The following is a 21,336-nucleotide window of genomic DNA, read 5'->3' on the forward strand; positions in this document are numbered from 1 at the left end:
GCCACAGGTCTGGGAATAGGGGAAGCTTGAAACTTTGGGGAACAATTGTAATTTTTAGGTCTTTGAGGGATGTGGTTATTCTTTTAAATTTGATTTGGCAATGATTATACAATGTCTTTTTTCTACCTGCGTTTGGATTATCAATAAAGGACTGGGGCAAGAGAAAGGTGAGAGAGAACATGAGAAGAGTGAATGAGAGCACATGAGGAAGCAAATGTGAGAGCAAATGTGAGAGCAAATGTGAGATCCAGTGAGAGACCATGAGAAGAGCATGTGAAGAGTGAGTGAAGAGAGAATGTAAAGGTGTACGAAGATTGTATGTGTGAGTGAAAGGAGAGTGTATGTGGTGTGTGTGAGATATGTGTGAGGTATGTATGGAGAGTATGTGTGAGAATGAAAGGGTAATGAACAGAGGTGTGCATGAGTGTGGGGTTCGAGAAAAGTAAAGCACAATGGAGAAAAGCAGAGTGCACAAGAGAATACAGCGTGCATGCAGCATCAGCTGAGAGAGAGAGAGAGAGAGAGAGAGAGAGAGAGAGAGAGAGAGAAACTTTAAGCCTTGAAATTGCCTGTCAGTTTGTGCCCAAAAAGTATTCTGCGTATATTATTTATTATTATGCGGCTTCCAGAGATCCTGTGTCAAGGCTGGACCCCAGCAGATAGACAGAAATTTAGATGATAGATAGATAGACACAGACATATGTTGGTAGATTATGGATGACAGATAGATGATAGATAGATAGATAGATAGATAGATAGATAGATAGATAGATAGATAGATAGATAGATAGATGGTAGATAGATAGATAGCTTTAAAACCTGACAAGGCATGTTTTATTGAAAGTACCATAGTAAAGACATAGTACATATACAATCACACACCACCACCAACAGCAAAACAACAACAATAATGAGTATGAAGTGAAATATTTCATACACTAAAAGATGAGTAGAAGGGGTACTGAAAAAGGAAATTTAAAACGGAGTCTTAGAGTAAGTGAAGAAAAATTGTTTAAATGTCTTAGCAATAGATAAAACAATGTGCAGTTCAGTTTTACAGAAATACAGATGCAAGCAATTAACATTAAAGTTAACTCCACCCCCTTTTACTGGATATTCTATATATTTACGTTTCAAATGCTATCCCTCTTCCCTGTTGCCCCCCTCTCATATCTCCACTACACCTACACCCATGAGTATGCTCCCCCTCCCATCTCAGCACTCTGGCATTCCCCTACACCAGAAAAAATGAACCTCCTCAGGAACAAGGGATCCTTCTCCCATTTACTCCAGACAATGCCCTCCTCTGCTTCATATGCAACTGAAGCCATGAGTCCCTCTATGTGCACTCTCTGGTCATTGGTCAAGTCCCTAGGAGCTCTGTGAGGTCTCATTGACTGACATTGCTATTCTTCCTATGGGTCTGCAAACTCCTTCAGCTTTTTCAGTCCTTTCTCTAACTCCTCCATTGAGGTCTTCAGGTTCAGTCAGACAGTTAGCTGAAAGCATCCTTATCTGTATAAGGCTCTGGCAGAGCCTCTGAGAAGGCATCCACATCAGGCTCCTGTTATCAAGCACTTCTTGGCAAGAACAATAGTGACTTGGTTTACTGGGTGTATCTGGGATTGATCTCCAGATAGGGCAGTCTCTGGATGGCCCTTCATCTCTCTTCCACTCTTTGTATTTGTTCCCCTTCTAGAAGGAATGAAGCATCCAAATTTTGGTCTTCCTGCTTCTTGAGCTACATATCGTCTGTGAATTGTATCTTGGGTATTCCATGCTTTTGGGTTAATATCAACTTACAAGTGAGTGTGTTCTTTTGTGAGTAATTCTTCATAGTGGAAATGTACCAAATTTTTTGTATCCATTCCACTGTTGAAGGACATCTGTGTTCTTTCCAGCTTCTGACTATTAAAATTAAGGATGCTATGAACAGAATGGAGCATGTGCCCATGCTGTTTTTTGGACTATCTTTGGATTTATGCCTAGGAGTGGTATAGCTGATTGCTCAGGTAGAACTATGTCCAATTTTCCGAGGAACTGCCACACTGATTTCCAGAGTGGTTACACCAGCTTGCAATCCCACCAAAAATGGAGGAGTATTCCTGTTTCTCTACCTCCTTGCCTAAATTTCTTGTCACCTGAGTTTCTTATCTTATCCATTCTGACTGGTGTGAGGTGGAATCTCAGGATTGTTTTGATTAGCATTTCCCTGACAACTAAGGATATTAAACATTTCATTAGGTGCTTCTCGGCCATTCAATATTCCTCAGTTAAGAATTCTTTGGTTAAATTGTTTTGAAGAATTTTTAAAAAGTAATAAAAAATCTAAAGGCTTTTTTAAAAAAGAATTCTTTGTTTATCTCTATACCCCATTTTGAAATAAAATCATTTGGTTCTCTGGAGTCTAACTTCTTGAGTTCTTTGTATATATTAGATATTAGCCCTCTATCAGATCAATGATTGGTAAAGACCTTTTCCCAATCTGTTGGTTGCCATTTTGTCCAATTGACAGAATTTTTTGTCTTACAAAAGCTTTTGTAATTTTATGAGGTCCCATTTGTAAATTCTTGATCTTAGATCATGAGCTAATGATATTCTGTTCAGGAAATTTTTCCCTGTGCCTATATATTTGAGGCTCTTGAGCACTTTCTCTTCTATTAGTATTAAGAGAGAATCTGTGAAAAAATATAACTGGAATCCAGACAAAGTTAATCCAATCTAGGTGCAAGTCCTATCTGTAACAAGAGGGTAAAAATACATAAATTTCGGGGTTTTTTGTTTTTAATTATATATTCGTTTGTTTTACATACCAAATGCTGTCTCCCTCCTGACCCTTTCCTCACAGATTCTCTCCCTCTATATCCCCTCTCCTTCTTCTCTGAGGGTAAACAAAATACTTCAAAACTGTTTTTACATATTATACCAACTCAAGATGTATCCTAGTATATTTCCCACTGAACTAGATCATCCAATGAATGTTTTGTTGGAAAGAGAAAGAATTTTTTACCACATGGCAGACACCTTTAATATTATTTTCAATGAATGGTCGTGGGCAGTTGGACAATATGAAAATAAACAACAGAAGATGGCCTATATAGCTCAGAAAATTAGTAGAGTACCTCATGCTCAATTCAGTGTACTAGGTGTTGTAACACATTTCCTTCCTGTGGCAACAATATGATCCATACCTTTTCACAAACACAAACACACACACACACACATACACACACATGCACACACACACACACACACACACACACACACACACACACACACACACAAGCTATGAACTCGTGGATAAGTGGAGATTAGCCAGAGGCTCAAATTATACAAGATACAATCCACAGACCATATGAAGCTCAAGAAGAAGGACAACCAAAGAGTGGATGCTTCAGTCCTTCTCAGACGGGGGAACAAAAATTTCATAAGAAGATATATGGAGACAAACTTTGAAGCAGAGACTGAAGGAATGGCAAATCAGAGCCTACCACACCTGGAGATCCATCCCATACACATAGAGGCACCAAACTCAGACAATATTGCTGATGTCAAGAAGTGCATGCTGACAGGAGTCTGATATAGCTGTCTCCTGAGAGGTTCTGCCAGAGCATGATGAATACAGAGACAAATGTTTGCAGCCAACCATTCAACTGAGAACAAGGTCCCTATTATTGGAGTTAGAGAAAGGATTAAAGTTGCTGAGAGGGTGTGCAACCCCATAAGAACAATAAAACCAATCAACCAGAGCTCCCAGGGATTAAACAACCACCCAAAGAGAAGACATGGACAGGACTATGGCTCCAGCTGCATATGTAGCAGAGAATGGCCTTGTTGGGCATCAGAGGGAGGAGAATTCCTAGATCCTGCCAAGGCTGGACTTCCCAGTGTAGGAGAAAGTCAGGGTAGGGAGGCAAGAAGGGGTGGGTGGGTGGGTGGGAAAGAGGAGAAAACATTTGAAATGTAAATAAAAATATCCAATAAAAAATGAAAAACTGTCATTTATTGAAGCAACAAATTTATAATAACTAATATTAGTGATCACCTTTATAAGGATTTTGTGCATTCTGATTTCTTTCTATAAATATTATTTCTCTGCCATTGTGGGGGTTGTTTGTTGTCTTTATTTTTCCATTGGTTAAAAAAGATGATTTTTCTATTTCTTTAAAAATGAAACTGAAGTCATGAGTTATGATAGTAGAATCTGAGAATGACCAACAAATGCAATTAACCAATGTTGTAGAACTATTGAAATCCAATCCAATTTTCTTCTCTGCCTTTCACAATTTAGATCCTGGATAAAAGACACACACAACCTTTACATATATAATCAGCCTTCATCAGCACAAGAACTGAGCTAAAACACAGTTGCAGTTCAGCAAGAACCTGGGCATATTATCAAAATGGACTTGACCCAAGGCAATAGTCACTGTAAACATGAAAAGGCATAAAAGCAAGTAAGTACACAGAATGAAATCTCCACATCAACTCTCTGAAATTGCAATTCCCAGTGACAAATGCATTCACTAAAATCTTTTAATCCTCACCAAAGTAATAAAGAATATAATTTTCACTTGTCTTTTTAAGACAAGACAGTTTGTCTTGAATGTCTTCTCTCCCTACATTTGTAACATGTGCTCTCTTCTTTCTACCTGGAGTCCTTCTCCAGTCTTACCCTGCTTGAGGTTTTTGCTTGAGGAGTTGAACCTTGAGTTCCTGTACACCTCACCCCTCATTAATCTGATATATGCTTGTCAACATTATGTTAACTACTTCCGTTTGATTTCGTATAAAGACCTGTTAGGACTCTTTCAATAACTTTTAATTTCTTGTCCTTCCAGCCTTGGGGAGCTTTTTTCATTAGGATATTTGAGAAGTTGACATACCCTGTCATTGTTTATCGGTCCTTTTTTCTTCAGGTTTGTCTCCCAAGTACGAGAGTGAGTTCACTTGAGGGCAATCCTAAGAAAATTTATTCTTATTGCTATCAGATGTTTTATACTTCCCTTATGCAAGACGAAGCCTGGCTTCTTATCCCTATCATATCTGTGATGGAGAATGTGATGATAATATCTCACCTGGATTCCTATCTTATCACATATGGTGTTCTATTTCATGTATGTCACGTGACATCCTTCGTCCTGACTATCTTATGCAATATGAGGTCCTATCTTATGCCATATGAAGGTGTCCTTCAGAGTCAGTCCCCTTAGGATTCACAGGGAGGTTTCTTGCACTCTACTCAAATCCCTTTCTCAGTCTTGGGCCATGTTCCTCTGGGAAAATGGAAGCACACACTATGAATCCCCACTCAATTGGAGTTTGATTACAAATATCAATCACACTAACACAACCTCTGCGATGTTCAAACTATCAAATCAATGTTTTCTGTTTACAATGTAATGTTGACTCAGCATGGCTTTATAATTTCAGAGCTTCATTATATCATGTTGGGAGAAGGTGTTACAGAGGAGAGCACCTCTGGTTATGGTGGCTACAAGCAAAGAAGAAGAATTTCTGCATTATCTCCTGTTTATATATATATATTTTTTTATTAACTTGAGTATTTCTTATATACATTTCAAGTGTTATTCCCTTTCCCGGTATCCGGGCAAACATCCCCCTCCCCCCTCCCCTTCCTTATGGGTGTTCCCCTCCCAACCCTCCCCCCATTGCCGCCCTCCCCCCACCAGTCTAGTTCACTGGGGGTTCAGTCTTAGCAGGACCCAGGGCTTCCCCTTCCACTGGTGCTCTTACTACGATATTCATTGTTACCTATGGGGACAGAGTCCAGGGTCAGTCCATGTATAGTCTTTAGGTAGTGGCTTAGTCCCTGGAAGCTCTGGTTGCTTGACATTGTTGTACTTTTGGGGTCTCGAGCACCTTCAAGCTCTTCCAGTTCTTTCTCTGATTCCTTCAACGGGGGACCTATTCTCAGTTCAGTGGTTTGCTGCTGGCATTCGCCTCTGTATTTGCTGTATTCTGGCTGTGTCTCTCAGGAGCGATCTACATCCTGCTCCTGTCGGTCTGCACTTCTTTGCTTCATCCATCTTGTCTAATTGGGTGGCTATATATGTATGGGCCACATGTGGGGCAGACTCTGAATGGGTGTTCCTTCAGTCTCTGTTTTAATCTTTGCCTCTCTCTTCCCTGCCAAGGGTATTCTTGTTCCCCTTTTAAAGAAGGAGTGAAGCATTCACATTTTGATCATCCGTCTTGAGTTTCATTTGCTCTAGGCATCTAGGGCAATTCAAGCATTTGGGCTAATAGCCACTTATCAATGAGTGCATACCATGTATGTCTTTCTGTGATTGGGTTAGCTCACTCAGGATGATGTTTTCCAGTTCCAACCATTTGCCTACGAATTTCATAAAGTCGTTGTTTTTGATAGCTGAGTAATATTCCATTGTGTAGATGTACCACATTTTCTGTATCCATTCCTCTGTTGAAGGGCATCTGGGTTCTTTCCAGCTTCTGGCTATTATAAATAAGGCTGCAATGAACATAGTGGAGCACGTGTCTTTTTTATATGTTGGGGCATCTTTTGGGTATATGCCCAAGAGAGGTATAGCTGGATCCTCAGGCAGTTCAATGTCCAATTTTCTGAGGATTCTCCAGACTGATTTCCAGAATGGTTGTACCAGTTTGCAATCCCACCAACAATGGAGGAGTGTTCCTCTTCCTCCACATCCTCGCCAGCATCTCTTGTCCCCTGAGTTTTGATCTTAGCCATTCTCACTGGTGTGAGGTGAAATCTCAGGGTTGTTTTGATTTGTATTTCCCTTATGACTAAAGATGTTGAACATTTCTTTAGGTGTTTCTCAGCCATTCGGCATTCCTCAGCTGTGAATTCTTTGTTTAGCTCTGAACCCCATTTTTTAATAGGGTTATTTGTTTCCCTGCGGTCTAACTTCTTGAGTTCTTTGTATATTTTGGATATAAGGCCTCTATCTGTTGTAGGGTTGGTAAAGATCTTTTCCCAATCTGTTGGTTGCCGTTTTGTCCTAACCACCGTGTCCTTTGCCTTACAGAAGCTTTGTAGTTTTATGAGATCCCATTTGTCGATTCTTGATCTTAGAGCGTAAGCCACTGGTGTTTTGTTTAGGAAATTTTTTCCAGTGCCCATGTGTTCCAGATGCTTCCCTAGTTTTTCTTCTATTAGTTTGAGTGTGTCTGGTTTGATGTGGAGGTCCTTGATCCACTTGGACTTAAGCTTTGTACAGGGTGATAAGCATGGATCGATCTGCATTCTTCTACATGTTGCCCTCCAGTTGAACCAGCACCATTTGCTGAAAATGCTATCTTTTTTCCATTTGATGGTTTTGGCTCCTTTGTCAAAAATCAAGTGACCATAGGTGTGTGGGTTCATTTCTGGGTCTTCAATTCTATTCCATTGGTCTATCTGTCTGTCTCTGTACCAATACCATGCAGTTTTTATCACTATTGCTCTGTAATCTGCTTGAGTTCAGGGATAGTGATTCCCCCTGAAGTCCTTTTATTGTTGAGGATAGCTTTAGCTATCCTGGGTTTTTTGTTATTCCAGATGAATTTGCAAATTGTTCTGTCTAACTCTTTGAAGAATTGGATTGGTATTTTGATGGGGATTGCATTGAATCTGTAGATTGCTTTTGGTAAAATGGCCATTTTTACTATATTAATCCTGCCAATCCATGAGCATGGGAGATCTTTCCATCTTCTGAGGTCTTCTTCAATTTCCTTCTTCAGTGTCTTGTAGTTCTTATTGTACAGATCTTTTACTTGCTTGGTTAAAGTCACACCGAGGTACTTTATATTATTTGGGTCTATTATGAAGGGTGTCATTTCCCTAATTTCTTTCTCGGCTTGTTTCTCTTTTGTGTAGAGGAAGGCTACTGATTTATTTGAGTTAATTTTATACCCAGCCACTTTGCTGAAGTTGTTTATCAGGTTTAGTAGTTCTCTGGTGGAACTTTTGGGATCACTTAAATACACTATCATATCATCTGCAAACAGTGATATTTTGACTTCTTCTTTTCCGATCTGTATCCCCTTGACCTCCTTTTGTTGTCTGATTGCTCTGGCTAGAAATTCAAGAACTATATTGAATAAGTAGGGAGAGAGTGGGCAGCCTTGTCTAGTCCCTGATTTTAGTGGGATTGCTTCGAGTTTCTCTCCATTTAGTTTAATGTTAGCAACTGGTTTGCTGTATATGGCTTTTACTATGTTCAGGTATGGGCCTTGAATTCCTATTCTCTCCAGGACTTTTATCATGAAGGGGTGTTGAATTTTGTCAAATGCTTTCTCAGCGTCTAATGAAATGATCATGTGGTTTTGTTCTTTCAGTTTGTTTATATAATGGATCACGTTGATGATTTTCCGTATATTAAACCATCCCTGCATGCCTGGGATGAAGCCTACTTGGTCATGGTGGATGATTGTTTTGATGTGCTCTTGGTTTCGGTTTGCCAGAATTTTGTTGAGTATTTTTGCATTGATATTCATAAGGGAAATTGGTCTGAAGTTCTCTTTCTTTGTTGTGTCTTTGTGTGGTTTAGGTATAAGAGTAATTGTGGCTTCGTAGAAGGTATTCGGTAGTGCTCCATCTGTTTCAATTTTGTGGAATAGTTTGGATAATATTGGTATGAGGTCTTCTATGAAGCTTTGGTAGAATTCTGCACTAAACCCGTCTGGACCTGGGCTCTTTTTGGTTGGGAGAACTTTAATGACTGCTTCTATTTCCTTAGGAGTTGTGGGGTTGTTTAACTGGTTTATCTGTTCCTGATTTAACTTCGGTACCTGGTATCTGTCTAGGAAATTATCCATTTCCTGAAGATTTTCAAGTTTTGTTGTATATAGGTTTTTATACTAAGATCTGATGATTTTTTGAATTTCCTCTGAATCTGTAGTTATGTCTCCCTTTTCATTTCTGATTTTGTTAATTTGGACGCACTCTCTGTGTCCTCTCGTTAGTCTGGCTAAGGGTTTATCTATCTTGTTGATTTTCTCAAAGAACCAACTTTTGGTTCTGTTGATTCTTTCTATGGTCCTTTTTGTTTCTACTTGGTTGATTTCAGCTCTGAGTTTGATTATTTCCTGCCTTCTACTCCTCCTGGGTGTATGTGCTTCTTTTTGTTCTAGAGCTTTTAGGTGTGCTGTCAAGCTGCTGACATATGCTCTTTCCTGTTTCTTTCTGCAGGCACTCAGCGCTATGAGTTTTCCTCTTAGCACAGCTTTCATTGTGTCCCATAAGTTTGGGTATGTTGTACCTTCATTTTCATTAAATTCTAAAAAGTTTTTAATTTCTTTCTTTATTTCTTCCTTGACCAGGTTATCATTGAGTAGAGCATTGTTCAATTTCCAAGTGTATGTGGGCATTCTTCCTTGATTGTTATTGAAGACCAGTTTTAGGCCGTGGTGGTCCGATAGCACGCATGGGATTATTTCTATCTTTCTGTACCTGTTGAGGCCCGTTTTTTGACCAATTATATGGTCAATTTTGGAGAAAGTACCATGAGGAGCTGAGAAGAAGGTATATCCTTTTGCTTTAGGATAGAATGTTCTATAAATATCCGTTAAGTCCATTTGGCTCATGACTTCTCTTAGTCTGTCTACATCTCTGTTCAATTTCTGTTTCCATGATCTGTCCATTGATGAGAGTGGGGTGTTGAAATCTCCCACTATTATTGTGTGAGGTGCAATGTGTGTTTTGAGCTTTAGTAAGGTTTCTTTTATGTATGTAGGTGCCCTTGTATTTGGGGCATAGATATTTAGGATTGAGAGTTCATCTTGGTGGATTTTTCCTTTGATGAATATGAAGTGTCCTTCCTTATCTTTTTTGATGACTTTTAATTGAAAATTGATTTTATTTGATATTAGAATGGCTACTCCAGCTTGCTTCTTCTGACCATTTGCTTGGAAAATTGTTTTCCAGCCTTTCACTCTGAGGTAATGTCTGTCTTTGTCTCTGAGGTGTGTTTCCTGTAGGCAGCAGAATGCAGGGTCCTCGTTGCGTATCCAGTTTGTTAATCTATGTCTTTTTATTGGGGAGTTGAGGCCATTGACGTTGAGAGATATTAAGGAATAGTGATTATTGCTTCCCGTTATATTCATATTTGGATGTGAGGTTATGTTTGTGTGCTTTCATTCTCTTTGTTTTGTTGCCAAGACGATTAGTTTCTTGCTTCTTCTAGGGTATAGCTTGCCTCCTTATGTTGGGCTTTACCATTTATTATCCTTTGTAGTGCTGGATTTGTAGAAAGATATTGTGTAAATTTGGTTTTGTCATGGAATATCTTGGTTTCTCCATCAATGTTAATTGAGAGTTTTGCTGGATACAGTAACCTGGGCTGGCATTTTTGTTCTCCTAGGGTCTGTATGACATCAGTCCAGGATCTTCTGGCCTTCATAGTTTCTGGCGAGAAGTCTGGTGTGATTCTGATAGGTCTGCCTTTATATGTTACTTGACCTTTTTCCCTTACTGCTTTTAATATTCTTTCTTTATTTTGTGCGTTTGGTGTTTTGACAATTATGTGACGGGAGGTGTTTCTTTTCTGGTCCAATCTATTTGGAGTTCTGTAGGCTTCTTGTATGCCTATGGGTATCTCTTTTTTTAGGTTAGGGAAGTTTTCTTCTATGATTTTGTTGAAGATATTTACTGGTCCTTTGAGCTGGGAGTCTTCACCTATGGTCACTTGATTTTTGACAAAGGAGCCAAACCATCCAATGGAAAAAAAGATAGCATTTTCAGAAAATGGTGCTGGTTCAACTGGAGGTCAGCATATAGAAGAATGCAGAGTGATCCATGCTTATCACCCTTTACAAAGCTTAAGTCCAAGTGGATCAAGTACCTCCATATCAAACCAGATATACTCAAACTAATAGAAGAAAAAGTGGAGAAGAATCTCGAACCCAAGGGCACTGGAGAAAATTTCCTGAGCAAAAGACCAATGGCTTATGCTCTAAGATCAAGACAAATGGGATCTCATAATACTGCAAAGCTTGTGTAAGGAAAAGGACACTGTTGTTAGGACAAAATGACAACCAACACATTAGGAAAAGATCTTTACCAATCCTCCAACTGATAGAGGGCTTCTATCCAAAATATACAAAGAACTCTTGAAGTTAGACTGCAGGGAGACAAATAACCCTATTAAAATATGGGGTTCGAAACTAAACAAGGAATTCACAGCTGAGGAATGCTGAATGACTGAGAAACACCTAAAGAAATGTTCAACATCTTTAGTCATAAGGAAAATGTAAATCAAAACAACCATCTGGGTTCTTTTGATTTCACCTCATACCATCAGAATGGCTAAGATCAAAAACTCAGGTGACAGCAGATGCTGGCGAGAATGTGGAGAAAGATGAACACTCCTCCATTGTTGGTGGGATTTCAGACTGGTACAACCATTATGGAAATCAGTCTGGAGATTCCTCAGAAAATTAGACATTGAACTACCTGAGGACCCAGCTGTACCTCTCTGGGGCATATACCCAAAAGATACCCCAACATCTAGCAAAGACATATACTCCACTATGTTCATAGCAACCTTATTTATAATAGCCAGAATCTCAAAAGAACCCAGATGGTCTTCAACAGAGGAATGGCTACAGAAAATATGGTACATCTACACAATGGAATACTACTCAGCTATCAAAAACAATGACTTTATGAAATTCATAGGCAAATTAATGGAACTGGAAAATATCATCCTGAGTGAGGTAACCCAATCAAAGAAAAACACACATAGTATGCACTCATTGATAAGTGGATATTAGCCCAAATGCTTGAATTACCCTAGATGCACAGAACACATGAAAGTCAAGAAGGATGACCAAAATGCGAATGCTTCACTCCTTCTTTAAAAGGGGAACAAGAATAGCCTTGGCAGGGAATAGGGAGGCAAAGTATAGTACAGAGGCAGAAGGAACACCCATTCAGGGCCTGCTCCACATGTGACCCATACATATACAGCCACCAAACTAGATAAGATGGATGAAGCAAAGAAGTGCTGGCTGACAGAAACTGGATGTTTATCTCTCCTGAGAGAGACAGCTAGACGACAGCAAATACATAGGCGATTGTCAGCAGCACACCACTGAACTGAGAACGGGACCCCCGTTGAAGGAATCAGAGAAAGGGCTGAAAGAGCTTGAATGGGCTTGAGACCCCATATGAACAACAATGCCAACCAACCAGAGTTTCCAGGTACTAAACCACTACCCAAAGACTATACATGGTATGACCCTGGGCTCCAACTGCATAGGAATCAATGAATAGCCTAGTAGAGGCACCAGTGTAAGGGGAAGCCCTTGGTCCTGCCAAGACTGAACCCCTAGTGAACGTGATTGTTGCGTGGAGGCCGGTAATGGGGGAGGTATGGGGTGGGGAACACCCACATAGAAGGGGAGTTAGAGGCTTAGGGGGATGTTGGCCCGGAAACCGGGAAAGGAATAACAGTCGAAATGTAAATAAGGAATACCCAAGTTAATAAAGATGGAGGAAAAAAAACAGAAAAAAAAGAAAAGGAAATGAGTCTTGGTACAAGTCAGGAAGTCGGAATCCTAAAATGTAAGAATGGATATTAGTGGGTGTATTTATTATACAGAATTGGAGCACAATTTTCCCTTCCATGTAGCTGTCTGAAACTTAGGTCTTAGAGAATAAATATTTTCTAGTTCTTATTCATATTCACCTCCTAATTATAATGATAAAAGTAGTCGATGTATGCCATTAAAAGGCCAGGATCACTAAGTTGAGAGAGGATCTTCATGAGTATTCCAAAGTCAAAACTATACAAGAAACACCAAAGGAAATGTACCCAATGAGACTCTACTTGGTCAATTATAGCAGTCTACAACAAAAAAAGGTAGGAAGGAAGGAAGGAAGGAAGGAAGGAAGGAAGGAAGGAAGGAAGAAGAAGAAACGAAGGAAGGAAACAGGCAGGCCTGAAAGTCACTAATTTATTAAATCCTCACCTTAGTTGTGTTAACTAGAAGACAGGGTAAGTATATACACATATACAATGTAATGCAAGCATAAGATAGAAGCCAGGGTTTTAATATACCCTAAGGCCAACTATTTCTAAAAGTGCTTCTAAATATTAAATCATCTCTTCTTCATAGACACCAAGCTCTAATCAGAAACACAACATAAATTATGGAGTTATACTGACCATATTAAATCTTATCATATCACTAGAGCAGTAATCTAAAGATTAGTATCTATTAACATGACTCAACAAAATTTTGCCAGTTAACTCTAGACACAGATCTCTCCGAGTATGGTATGGCTATGGCTCACTGCTTCAATTCAGACCTGCATGGGATACAGCAGATAGGGTATGGAAAACATGAAATTTGGCAAGGAAAGGAACATGAAGACATTTAAGTTACCAGCAAAAAGAGTACTGAAAAAATATCTATATTGTTTTGAAGAACTTAGCAACATTCAAGAGAACCCTGGTCCCTTGTAATGTATCAGAATGAAAGTACTATGAGGACATAACTAATCTATCTCACACTCTCTTATGTAAATTCAAAACAATTAAAAAAGAAAGAGCCTAAGTTAATACTACTACACAAGTGTATTTTCAGAAGCAAGACCCTAGAAGCATATTTAGTCAGAGAAGCAATAAAATGTACCTCCAGATACAACAGGCTGCTCTAAGATGGCTGTGATATATAATGATCTTTTTGAAGAATGTGGCAGTATCAACAACATAGTACTGGTTCTGCAGGCATGAAAGATTCAAAACTATGATTATCGTGAAAGGTTTGCTGAACTTACTGGCCACAGACAAGAAATGAGTAGTGAAGTATGTACGTAGGCTGGGAGGTGCTGATAAGCTATTACATGAAGCCAGTAGGTTGAAATTTCACTTCCATTGACACTCCAGGGCATTGGGAATGACAGGACCATGGAACATCTACTTATAAAACCTACACTAAAGAATATATTTTAAACAAGCCCACATCCAATGTCCTGGCCTTTTCTAGATATCCCTGCTTGCTATTCCCTCACACTCCAGGCTCCACACAGAACCCACACCATCAATTCAATGTGTAAGTCTACACACAAGCGCTAAGTCCATTTCGGATCTATACATCTTCTGTCAATATATAGTAAAGTAAATCTGCCTGATCCTCCCCTCCATTGATCCTCCTCAACCAATAGATCTACCCCTAAACTTTAGGGTCCAATCATAAAATTGATCTTTTACAACATCTCAACCTTCTCTGTCTAGCATACAACTAAGCAATATCTATCCTTTATGCCCCACTCAAACTGTGTGCATACAGTGTTCGGTTCCATTCTCTGTGGACATAGCAACCTCAGATTAACAAAAGAAGTTCTTATGTCAAAAATGTAATACTATGAAAGGCCAATGACTCTATTTATATATATATATATATATACATATATATATATATGCTCCAATAGAATATGTCTGTGGATGAAATATAACATACAGAATTTAAAATAACATAATGCATAATGTTCATTAAATAATTCAAGGTGTTTGAAGAAGGCAAAGGATCAGCTCAGTAAGCTTAAAGATAATAAAAGAGAAAAATCTCCTGAGTTTTACCCAAGACTGATAAAGCTGATGGAAATGATGAAGACAATCCAGAATTTGAAACAAAATTAAATGAAGATATTTTGTTAAAACAAATTAGGCTGAAATGAAGATGAATTTTTTGTTAATAAATTACTGCTCCTGATGACATTAGTATTACCCCACTTAGCAAAACTCCATCAAAATTAAATTTGTTACACATACACACACACACACACACACACACACACACACACACACACAAACCGATCATGTACAACATGTGTGTATTGCAAAGAAATTCTATACTACAATGTTTTCCTATAAATTCTATGAGTTTCTCAAGCGCTCTTAGTTCTTTTCTTTAGCTTGGGAGTGAAGAAAAGGACAACGGATAGGAAGAGATAAATGGCATTAAGATGGCGAAGATGTGGAGAAACTGGGACACTCCTCCATTGTTGGTGGGAGAGCAAGCTGGTACGACCACTCTGGAAATCAGTCTGGCAGTTCCTCAGAAAATGGTACAAAGTATTACCTAAGGACCCAGTTATACCAGTCCTGGGAATACACGCAAAAGATGCTCCAACATATAGGAAGGACACGTGCTCCACTATATCCATAGCAGCCTTATTAACAATAGCCAGAGCTGGAAAGAACCCAGATGCCCTTCAACAGAGGAGTGGATACAGAAATTATGGTACATTTACACAACGGAGTACTAATCAGCTATTAAAACAATGACTTCATGAAATTCTTAGGCAAATAGATGGAACTATAAAATATCATCCTGAGAAAGATAACCCAATCACAAAAGAACACATGTGGTATGCATTCACTGATAAGAGGAAATTAGCCCAAATTTTGGAATTAAAAACTTATGAAGATACAATTCTCAGACCACATGAAGCTCAAGAATAAGGAAGAACAAAGTGTGGAGGCTTCAATTCCTCATACAAGGGGGAACAAAAATACTCACAGGAAGAAATACAGAAAGAGTTTGGAGCAGAGACTGAAGAAAAGGCCTTCCAGAGATTGCTCCACATACACATCCAGCTGATATACAGCCACCAAACCCAGAGAATATTGTACATGCAAGGAAGTGCATGCTGACAGGAGCCTGACATAACTATCTGCTGAGAGGCTTTTTCAGAGCTTGACAAATACATAGGCAGATGCTTGCAGCTAACCACTGGACTGAGAACAGGGTCCCCAGTGGAGGAGTTTGAGAAAGGACTGAAGTAGCTGAAGGGGTTTGCAAGCCCATAGGAAGAACAATAATATCAACCAACCAGACACCCCAGAGTTCCCAGGGCCTAAACCAACAAACAAAGAGTAGACATGGAATGACCCATAGCTCCATCTGCATATTTAGCAGAGGATGACATTGTCAGGCATTAATGGGAGGAGAGGCCCTTGGTCCTGGGAAGGCCCTCTGCCCCAGTGTAGAGGAATGCCAGTGTTAGGAAATGGGAGGAAGTGTGTGGGTTGCTTGGGGAGGACCCTCATAGGAGCAGAGGAACGGGGTATGAGGGGGGTTTTCAGAGGGGAAAGGAGGAAAGGGGATGAAATTTGAAATGTAAATAAAAAAATCCAATAAAAAAAGAAAAAAAGAGAATGTGTTATTTCTTGAAGGTACTGAGTTCTGCTAGAAAGAGAAGTTTCTTTGATGAGGAATAAAGACTACACTTACCTGTGATAAAAAAAAAGGAACAGATTTATAGATGGTTGTTAAAAATAATGTTGCTTTATTAAATTAGAGGTTGTGGATTCTCCTCCAATAATCATGACTTCACTAGTTCTGAGTAGATATAGAAAAGCCTGTAAGGCCTCAATCCTACATGAAGAAGTCAAGGTAAATGAGGAAAGGTGGAAGCTGGGAGATTGTCTCCTCCATGGAAGAACACACAAACTTGTTGTTCAGTAGCAGATGGTTACTGAAAATATATATGAATAATATCATATGGACTGAACAGGTTATAATTAGGAATAAAATACATACAATACATATATACACAGATCGTGTAATCACATTTAGTAAAAAAGAGGCCACAAGTTTGAAGAAGAGCAGTGAGACATGTATGGGAAAGTTTAGGTGGAAAAAGCAAGGGGAAATGTAATTAAATTATAGTCTCAAAATTAATTAATTAATTAATTATTAGACAAGTTCTAACACAAGCCTGTTATTCTATGATATTGATTTTATTCCATTCTTTATGAATTCTGTGTGTTCAAGTGGAAACTCACTATTCATTGTTCCAGGGCCAAGTCACATGCCATATCTGTCATCCATCAGTCAGCTATTTCTTTTGTTATCCATATGATCACATTGAAAGCACAATAATAACAAAATAAGAAGTGAAGTTCCCAGTTACTCTACAGCACATTAGGTGATTCTTCTCTTAGATATTAATATAATTTAATATTTTACATTAATTAAAAACTCTATCCTTTTGGGCATGTTATTAGACAACTTTTACTTACATCAAGATTATGCATTAGAATATTTTATGATGTCTGTTTAATCATAGGTCATCTAAAAACTGAAGTTTTAGTAACTCATGGTGGTACCAATGTCATCCATGAGTTGAGCCATCATGGAATCCCTATGGTTGTCCTACCCTTATGCAGAAAATAACATCACAAGTTTACTCACATTGTAGCCAATGGATCACCAGCTTCAGTAGACTTTCATACAATATCAAGTTCAGATTTGTTCAATGCTCTGAAGACATTAAATAACCCTTCATGAGCACAACCATTTACTTGTTAATTTATTCATCTATCTATCTTGTATGGCAACTCAGGGCTGGATAAGTGGTCAATACCAATTCCTATTGGCCCCAACTCATTACCTTTGTCCAGGTTTGTACCTCAGTTGAAATGGCATAAATTTTCCACCCATCTCAAAACTGTTGTACTATTTTTGAACTCTTCATATTAATACACTACAGATGACTTTCTGGAAGACTTATGTTTTATAACTTCAAAGGCTAGCTCATTTTTATTTGATTATTTTGGTTTGGTGGCTTAAGTGATTGGAGTCTCTTTTGGGAATATACACTATGCCCTAGCATTTCTCTTTATATATTAAATCTGTATGTTAAAGAACTTCTAGCCTATATATTAATAAGATCTTAACAGTGAGTATACACAATATTTTTATATTTTTAGGAAATAACCTGTATCACCTACACAAACTTTTAAACATTTATATTCCATTCTGGTTCAGTAAGTCATTGCCTATATATTTTAGTTTAGCTTTAAAGAGAATATGAAATGGTTGTCAGTCATTCACCATTATGAGCCTATGAAGTCACTGGACAGAACCATTTTCAACATTGAGTTCATTTTGTGCCAGAAATGGGCAAAGAACCTGAAGCTACTCACCACTAACTTCATGTGGTACCAGTACCACTCTCTGGATCTGGTAGAACTCCTACTTTCCTGTGTGGTAGTCATTGTTTTTCCTTGCTATAACATGCTACTTTTTGTATACCAATTCTTTGCAAAAGAAGAAAAAGAAAGTATAAAAGGGACCAGAGATATTTAAGAAAGAACAGTTTATAATTTTGCAGAAATATATATGCTTGTGCATAATATTCAAAGTGAAATGACCTTTAAGACATAATCCATGACAAAGAAGAAGTAGATTCTCTGATAATTTGATCTAAACTAGGTGCATTTTCAGCCAAGTCCCATGTACTATGTGAACATAAAAATACACCTCTCAACCTGTACCCAGAGCTGACCTTGTGCCACTGTACTCCATACCAAATTCCCTCCAGAATAGAGCTGGAATCCCAGGAGTGGTGACACACCTGACAGCACAGGTAAGAACACCACTTCTGCTCAAATACATGACCCAAGAGGAACCTGCCCAGAGTCCTCAGTGCACAGGAACCAATGAGCAGCTTGGGAAAGGAACCTTCTGCTTTTCAACAGCACTTAGAGCTGACCTAATGCCACAGCTCTCGAAACACAAATCACACCCAGAGAGAGCTGGTCTCCCAACAGTGCTGAGACAACTGAGAGCATAGGTGAGATCACCACTTCTTCTTAAATTCCTGACTGAAGAGAGACCTGCCTAGAACCCACAGGACACAATCAAGACACAGCCCGGAAAAGGAACCTTCCAGTTTCCTTCTGTTCCATGAAGATGACCCTGTCCCACAGCTCTCAATGCAAATTCTACCCAGAGAGAGCTGGTCTCCAAGAAGTGCTGGAACACAGGCTTACAGGAGGGACAAACCACAGGCAGAGACAGCTAAACTAGCTAACACTATAGATGACCAGATTGCAAGAGGCAAGTACAAGAACAAAAACATCAGAAATCAAGGCTACTTGGTAGAATCAGAACCCAGTTCTCCCAAGACAGAAAACTCTGATTATACCAACACACCAGAAAAGCAAGATTCTGATTTAAAATCACACCTTATGATGATGATGGAGGACTTTAAGAGTGACATAAACAACTCCCTTAAAGAAATACAGGAGAATACAGGTAAATAGGTAGAAGTCTTTAAAAAGGAAACAAAAAAATTCTTTAAAGAATTACAGAAAAACGTAATGTAACAGGTGAAAGAATTGAAGAAAACCATCCAGGATCTAAAAATGGAAATAGAAACACTAAACAAATCACAAAGGGAAACATCCATGGAGATAGAAAACCGAGGAAAGAGATCAGGAGGGAGATAGAAAACCGAGGAAAGAGATCAGGAGTCATAGATGCAAGCATCACCAACAGAATACAAGAAATAGAAGAGATAATCTTAGGTGCAGAGAAGATTCCCAAAAAAATATTGACACAACAGTCAAAGAAAATACAAACTTCCAAAACATCTCCTAACCCAAAACATTCAGGAAATTCAGGACACAATGAGAAAACCGAACCTAAGGATACTAAGTGTACAAGAGAGTTAATATTCCCAACTTAAAGGACCGGTAATATTTTCAACTAAATTATAGAAGAAAACACCCATAACTTAAAAATAGATGGCCATAAACATGCAAGAATCCTACAGAACTCCTACAGAATAGATAGGAACAGAAAACAAATTCCTCCTGTCAAGTAATAATCAAAGCACCAAATGCACAAAATAAAATCAGAAAATTAAAAGCGGTAAGGGAAAGGGTCAAGTAACATATAAAGGTATAACTATCAGAATTATGCCAGACTTCTCAACAGAGATTCCAAAAGTCAGAAGATGTCATACAGACCATGAGAGAACACAAATGCCAGCCCAGGCTACTATACCCAGGAAAACTCTCAATTAAAAACAATGCAACATAACCTAGTCTTCCTTGTTCAAGTTTGTGAGACAAAGGGCAGTTCTGCAAATATATTATGTGTCTGTTTGGATCTACATCTTGGACCTAAACTTTATTATTCTATCTCATACTAATATTTGTGATATATGGAGGTGAGTGTGTCTGGCAGGCACCAACATCACAGAAGAAAGAATGGTGATGTCAGGTGCCAAAGATAAGTTCTGTCTAAAATGTCCAAGGCATGAGTTATTTCAAACATGTCTACAACTACCTAATATTTTGTATCCTCACCTCCTCACAGTCTAGAAGAATGCAACACATATTTGTAAGTTATCTTGCAATGACTCTACTGACTGAAACATATAGAGTAATTGTCCGATGTACTTCTCACTGTAATGTACACAGGGCTAGATAATAGAATTTTTGGGCCGAGTGATCTAAGATACAGGGGCCATGGGCAAGTTGACCACCTACTTTATAATTAATATGCAACAGGATCTAGTGAAAGAGAGAAGTATTTTTACTATGGTAAAAATGTAACTGTGTGGTAACTGCAAAGTCCTCAAAACCAGGAACACAGAATCTGAGACGAGGTATTTCCCCATCCAGGGCATGACAAGAAGCTGTTAGGAGTCCCTGCTTACTCTGACATGCCAGGTTAAGCTCTCCTTCATTCTGATTTGCATTTTGAAAGAAGACTTGTACCTGCTTGTGCTTAGTTTCCTTTTAAACAGTCATCACTTTCCAGTTTGAGAATTTCAGACATGCATGCAACATGTTTTGATCAAATCACCAGCTCTGTCCCCCTCTCCATTTTTCTCATTACAGTGACCCTCAGAACTTTCCATTCCCAACTTCAGAATCATGTTTAACTCAAATGAGTTCACTTAGATTGGCAGCATGTGGATAGGAGTAAAGTCATCTCCTGAAGCCTGACTAGTGCTCTCAAGGCTGCTGCTCCAGCTTCTAACTTCCTAGCAACCATAACAAGCCAGTAACACCTCAAGTGGTGATAGAAATGTATATGTCCCCTATCCATCCTGGAAATTATGGTTAGCTTAAACTTGTGCAGGTTTTGTGCATGCAATCATAGCCACTAGGAATCATTTGTAAAATGGTTCTGTAATGTTCAGAAAATGGTGTTCTGCCTCAGCCATCCATTACTTCTGCCCATAATACCTGTATTGTATAATCTCAATACATTGTTTTATACTTTGGCCCTCCATAGAAGATGCCAGTGGAATGGCTGGTTTCACCTTCTCAGGTTTTATGACTTTCTAAAGTGAAGACTGAATGAGGTAACTAATCATGAAATTCCTGGAAATCTGTAGTCAAGATGCCTATGGTGTACTATAGGAATACCACAAAACATTTGTCATGCAACTTAAATTGTCGAATCGAGTTAGATGAGTACATTGAATAAAACTGATATAAAAATTCATTATGTGGAAGAAATAATGATCAGCTACGTAAATTAATGTTTTCAATTCTGTAAAGAGAATTCAGAGAGTAGCCACAGTATCATGTCAAT

At 38.7% G+C, this 21,336-nt stretch overlaps 1 long non-coding RNA gene across 1 annotated transcript in view; it reads right to left on the reverse strand.

The window, feature by feature from the left end:
- Positions 1 to 21,336, reverse strand: part of LOC148001274 (LINE-1 retrotransposable element ORF1 protein-like) — a 139,753-nt gene that overhangs the window by 6,139 nt on the left and 112,278 nt on the right. The window lies entirely within an intron of this gene.

Source organism: Rattus norvegicus, chromosome 14 (genome assembly GCF_021556685.1).
Source record: "Rattus norvegicus strain SHRSP/BbbUtx chromosome 14, alternate assembly SHRSP_T2T, whole genome shotgun sequence".
Classification (NCBI taxonomy): domain Eukaryota; kingdom Metazoa; phylum Chordata; class Mammalia; order Rodentia; family Muridae; genus Rattus; species Rattus norvegicus.